Source organism: Heterocephalus glaber, unplaced genomic scaffold (assembly GCF_053883595.1).
Source record: "Heterocephalus glaber isolate CG9 unplaced genomic scaffold, H.glaber_assembly_v1.0 deba00001531, whole genome shotgun sequence".
Taxonomy (NCBI): domain Eukaryota; kingdom Metazoa; phylum Chordata; class Mammalia; order Rodentia; family Bathyergidae; genus Heterocephalus; species Heterocephalus glaber.
In genome coordinates, this window is record NW_028258329.1 from 13,503,932 (window position 1) to 13,509,938 (window position 6,007).

Here is a 6,007-nt window from a genome sequence, read left to right on the forward strand (position 1 = left end):
CATTAACACTGATAGTTATCATTGATAGATATTGACTCATCCTTGTCATGATGTTTTACTGTTGTTGGCTCCTTTATTTATTTATTTATTTATTTATTAGTTTTTTTCACTTTTCCCTTTAGTTTCTTAACTTGCCTGGTGGCTTCCCTCTGTTGGGCCTCATGGGGTTGTGACCTTCATTGTCTTTTTCTTGGATATTCCTTAGAATTGTTTGGAGTGCTGGTTTGGTGTTCTTGAAATTTCTCAGTTATTCTTTGTCATGGAAGTATCTAATTTCCCCGTTGATTTTGAAAGATAATTTTGCAGGATACAACAGTCTAGGTTGGAAGTTATTTTCTTTTAAGGCTTGAAATACTTCACTCCAGGCTCTCTTTGATGTGAGGGTTTGTGTTAAGAAGTCTGCTGTGATTCTGATGGGCTTTCCTTTGAAGATGATTTGTTTCTTTTCTCTAACTGCCTGTAGGATTTTGTTCTTGTGTTGGGTTTCTGGGATCTTGACTATTATATGTCTAGGTGTAGATTTTTTTTTTTTTGATCATGGCCAGTTGGAGTTCCGTATGCCTCACTTACCTCTGTCTGGGAAGTTCCCCACTATTACTTCTGTGAACAGTTTTTTTTTAAATGTCAATTGTACTTTCTCCTGTTTTTTTGTGGTCTCCTATGAGTCTTATGTTGTTCTTCTTGGCATCATCTAGCAGCTGCTGGATTAATTTCTCATGGTCCCCTACTATTTTTAAAAAATCTCTGTTTTCATGGTCCTTAACCACAATCCTGTTTTCTATATCTGATATTCTATCTTCAGATTCCCTTAATCAGATGAGTATGCTTTCAATGGAGTTTTTAATCTCCTGAATATCTGTTTGAATCTGTTTAGTGGATTCCATTTCTTTATGTTGGGCAATCATGGTTTCCATTTCTTTCTTATGCTGGGCATTCATGGATTCCAGCATGTTTCAGAGCTCATCTATTTTTTTTATCTGTTTCTGTTCTAGAGCCTCCAATTATGTCTTTCACTCTGCTCACCATCTCTGTAGTTATCTGGGAGATTATTTCTGCTTTGAATTTTTCTAGAGCCTCATTCATCTCTTTTGTTACTTCCTGTGCTATCAGTTCAGGGTGTCCAAGTGGTTGATTATCAGACTTTTCCACCTCGTTTCCCCCACAGTTTGCCTTTTGTGGGGTGGAAGTCTGAGTTTGTGCCTTGCTTAAATGTCTTCTCATTTTTGTTTTTGATACTGTCCTTGGTTTAGTTCCTGGGTTGATACTTTGAAGTTGCTTATTGTAAGATCTTTGTTGATGTATTTAGAACCCTTATGGAATGATTGGTTCTCAGAGGTGTCTTGCAGATATAGCTGGTCTTTAGGTTTTGAGTCTCTTAATCTCTTTGAGGCTGTCTCATTTTCATTATACCAGGAAGGAAAACCGATTAAATCAATCACAACTCCTTAGACCAAGTGATACAATCAGCAACACCATAGCATCAAGTAACTCTTACAAAATGACAATTTGTGGTAGTTATTAATCTATCACCTTTAACTGTGTGAATTAAATCAAAATCAAGGAGCAACCCAACATATGTTTATAGTGAATAAACTCTTCAGTATAGCAACTTTACCCTTCAGGATGGGGAGTTAGAAGGAGTGGGGGAGGGAGGAATAGGTAGGTAGAAGGATAGGGGAAGGTTAGCAGTGAGGCCAGAGGGCACAGGTAAGAGAAGGAAAGAGAAGAAAAGAAAAATAAAGAAGAAATACTAATTAGGGCCAGAACAGGAATACAAAGGGGAGATGAAGAACAATATGGGACAACAAGGGAGTGAGGCGCAGAGAGAGAGAGAGAGAGAGAGGGAGAGGGGGGAGAGAGGGGGAGAGAGGGGGAGAGAGGGGGAGAGAGGGGGTGAGAGGGGGAGAGAGAGAGAGAGAGAGAGAAGAGGGGAGAGAGAGAGAAGAGGGGAGAGAGAGAGAAGAGGGGAGAGAGAGAAGAGGGGAGAGAGGGGAGAGAGGGGAGAGAGGGAGAGGAGAGAGAGAAATAAACATTTTTAAAGAGTAGAAAAGAAGAAAAAGAATTAAAAATAAGAACAAAAAAATAGTGGCAATTTTCAAAATAACAAAAGATAAAAATGAAGGGCCTCCTTCACAGTATGTCTCTGCTGTCACAATAGACAATGTCAGCAGCAGTGTGGAGTTATAAGTCAATGAGTTTCAGTAAGCCAGTTACAGACCTGTGAGATTCAGGCAGATTTCTGGCTGCAAGTCCCAAGTTGAGCTCCCTGTCCTCCTGCAGGGTTGAACTCTGCAAGGTTCTATTGCAGGTTCCTGCTGCTTTTCCCCTGAAGATAGTCCAGGTTCTAATGGGAGGTGATGATCCCTCCAACTTACCAAGTACAGTGGTCTGGTGTGCCTTTATTGCAGAGATTCTCTTCACTTTTCCAGTAAGCTTCAGTTTTCATCAAGGAGCCTGAGAGAGGCCCTCTCTCTGTTGTTCACTTCTGCAGCTCAGGACAATGGCCTTTATGTCCCCCTGTGCCTCTGTAGTGTGGAACCAAGTAGCTGCACAGCTAAGAGCCCAGAGGCCGGGGGTGGGGGAGGCGCTGTTGTTGCATGGCTAAGCTGGTGGCTGGTGGCCATCCCCAGGGGTTCCTCACTGTCTCCTTGTTGCCTATCTTTTACTGTTTATACCTTCGAAATTAAAAAAAATTAACAGTGTACCTTCTTGTGTTATTAAATATTTTTTTCAACAATTTGAGCTCTCTTTTTACATCAATTATGTGTCTTATTTAATCATTTAAAAAATTTCTTTAAAAGCATAGTGTTACCAACAAAAATGTTTGAAGCAAATATTTTTAGTAGGATTTTCATTTGTCTTCTAAATGTTATGCATCTGTTTTAAGAGTGCAGAACTGTTGCATATAGTCTATACTGCCATTCTATTTATTCCACTTACTGATATGGGAGATTTTATCAAAACTTTCAATTTGCCTCAAAATATTTAGTATTTTCTTTGAATACTGTTTTTTATGTATTTAAAAATATTTTCAGTATCTCTTAAGATTGAAGGCTTATTTTTTATAATATTCTGTTTTGTCAGTTTGTAGAAGATGTAGTGAAGGAGATGAGGTTGTGGTTCTTACCCTTATAGAAAATTTGATTTTTTTTTTTTTAGTATTTCATTTGTTTGTTGATAACAGCATCTCCAAGTTGAGACTTATTCTCAAGTCATAAAATCTTGCCTTCTTGGGATTTAACCAAAATAATATTAATAAACTGGCTCTTAATATGAAACTTTTTGAGCACTTACATGACATTCAAAAAGTTTCAGATTTTGAAACATTTCATATTTCATATTTTTCAATGGGAATGCTCATCTAGTAAAGTCAGTGCAAATAGTCTAAAATTGGAAAGCTCCTATTTGAAGCACTTTTGGCACAAGAATTTAGGACAAAGAATATTCGATCTATATTGTTATTGTCTAGTTTGGTTAGATAAAGTAGGACCATTGGATGTATTATGGCTGACTTGTGCCCCACTAATGAATTATTATAAAAATGATAGTATCTACCACGATGCTTGTCAATTCTATTTTAGTTGCTTTATGGTCATTAACTCTTACCATCACACACACACACACACACACACACACACACACACACTCTGAAATACTTATTATTTTAAATACTTTTTTTTTTTTTTTTTTTTGGTACTGGGGATCAAACTCAGGTCCTTGTGCTCGCGCAGCAGGCAGCAAAACCACTGAGCTAAATCCCTGGCCCTTATTTTAAATACTTTACCTAAGAAGTTTTTTTTTTTTTTTGGTACTGGGGATCAAATTTAGCCTTAGTAGTTTTGAGGTAAGAAGTTAAAGCAGTTTAGTACCCTTTTCAATATCATATCTCTACTAAGTGCTATAGATTTCAAATAAAAATCCTTAAAAGGTATCCAAAAACATTTTTTCTTTTACGAATTGTTTGAAAACAACTCTGTGTTTTTTTCTTAGACTGAAATGTTTGTATTATAGTTTTAAATACAGTTAGAAAATAGGGGCAACTTTCAAATTCATCTTTTGCATTTGAAATTATGGAAACAGGTGACAGTAGGTAAGTAGGAAGGGGGTTATATATTACAAGAGGAAAAGAGCACATTGAATATTATACCTCCCAAGGACTAAACTTGTAACTATTTGAGGAGGAAACTATCTAAATATTTCTGGAGTTCAAGTAAACCATGGAAATAAATTGAAATGGTTACCTGTAACAGAACACCTCTAGGAAAAAAGGTGAATCATTGGGTTCTCCAGTATTTTCTCTTTATCCAGTGAGAGTTGTAGGTGGGCATACTTATCAGCAAGTTATTCCTGGAAATGTAGTGTCTTTCCAGAGCCTCTCCTGCATCCTTGTGCTGTTTCTATTAGGCGTAGAGGTCTTAATGAGGCTTTCGCTGGGGCAGAGACACAGTTGAAATACGGTATGCTTTAGCCTGAATCACTTCAGGTAGATCACTGCTAACTAGAAATACTTGCTTTGAATGTCTGTGTGCATAAAAATAAGTTTTTATTGTCTGTTTTCACAAGGCTCAACATCTTCTGATGCCATAGTTTAATTGTATAATAGAAATTTCAGGAAGTATAAAACTCCACTCATAAAAATCTTCCACCCCTTTCTTCCTGTCTTTAAACTCAGCTCTCCATCTTTAGGGTATTCAAAGAAAACAAAATATTAGGTGACATAGAAATCCCAAAACTCAATGTTGAATGTTCAGAAATAATTTGTAAGTTATGTAAGTGAATGAGAGATGAAAAAGAATTGTAGGTGAATCTGAAAGACATCATCCTGGTTATTCAGAATGTGCTATTCATAAGAGCTAAGAACAAACAAGAATACCAGGAGTGCAAATCAAACTAAGCCCAGGTGCATCACTCAGAGGGAAATCTGTTCTGATATATATTTTTTCTCTTTTAGCCTGAGGATTTTCCGTGCTGTTGTGAACTAAGACATGCGTAATGTGAAGCATAAAATAAACTAAAACATGTGGACTCAATTAAACAGTAAAGTAACACAATAATCCACTAGATGAGGATGCTGAGCTTTGGAGAGAGTGATTCAGTTGCCCTACATTACACAGAGGCAGATGGCTAAAGGGTTTCGAATCCATTTTGACCTGAATTTCTAAGCAATGTACAAAAAGGGTCATGGTGGGCTGGGGATGTCGCTCAGTGAGTAGAACAATAAGCCAAAAGCAAGCAAAAGAAATGATAAAGGTCAGGGCAGAAATTAATGAAATTGAAAAAAAGAAAACAATAGAGAAAATCAATGAAACAAAGAGCTGGTTCTTTGAGAAGACCAATAAATTTGACAAATCTCTAGCAAGACTGACAACAAAAAACTAAAAACAGCATAAATTGCCACTCTCAGGGATGAAACCAGAATATCACTATAGCTCCTGCAAACCTCCAAAGACTAGTAAGGAAATGTCACAAATAACCACACAAATTTAATGTCTACATGAAATGGGCCAACCAAACAAAAAAAAATAATAAGAGCTGCAAACTACTGTAACTGAAACAGTATGAAATAATTTGAACTGCTCTGTAACTATTAAGGACACTGAATTTATAATTAAAAACCTTCCGAAAAGAAATCTCTATGCCTCAGTACTTTCATTAGAAAATTTTATCAAGTGTTCAAAGAATGAATGTCAATTATACAAATTCTCTTCCAGAAAATAAGAACAATCCACGGCTCATTTTTGAAGCCAATATTACTCTGATATTAAAATTAGAGAATTCAAAACATAACAGAACTATAGACCAGCAATCCTTGGGTGCATGTGTGTGTTCTTAACAAAATATTATTGAACAGAATTTAGCAATATAGGAAAAAAATTCTATATGATGGCCAAGCAGGGTTTATTCCAGATGTGGAATCCAGTTCATATTACAAAATGAATAAAATTCACCATATTGCAGGTTAAAGATGACAACTCATTATATCAATCATAGAAATGTTCAGAAAGCT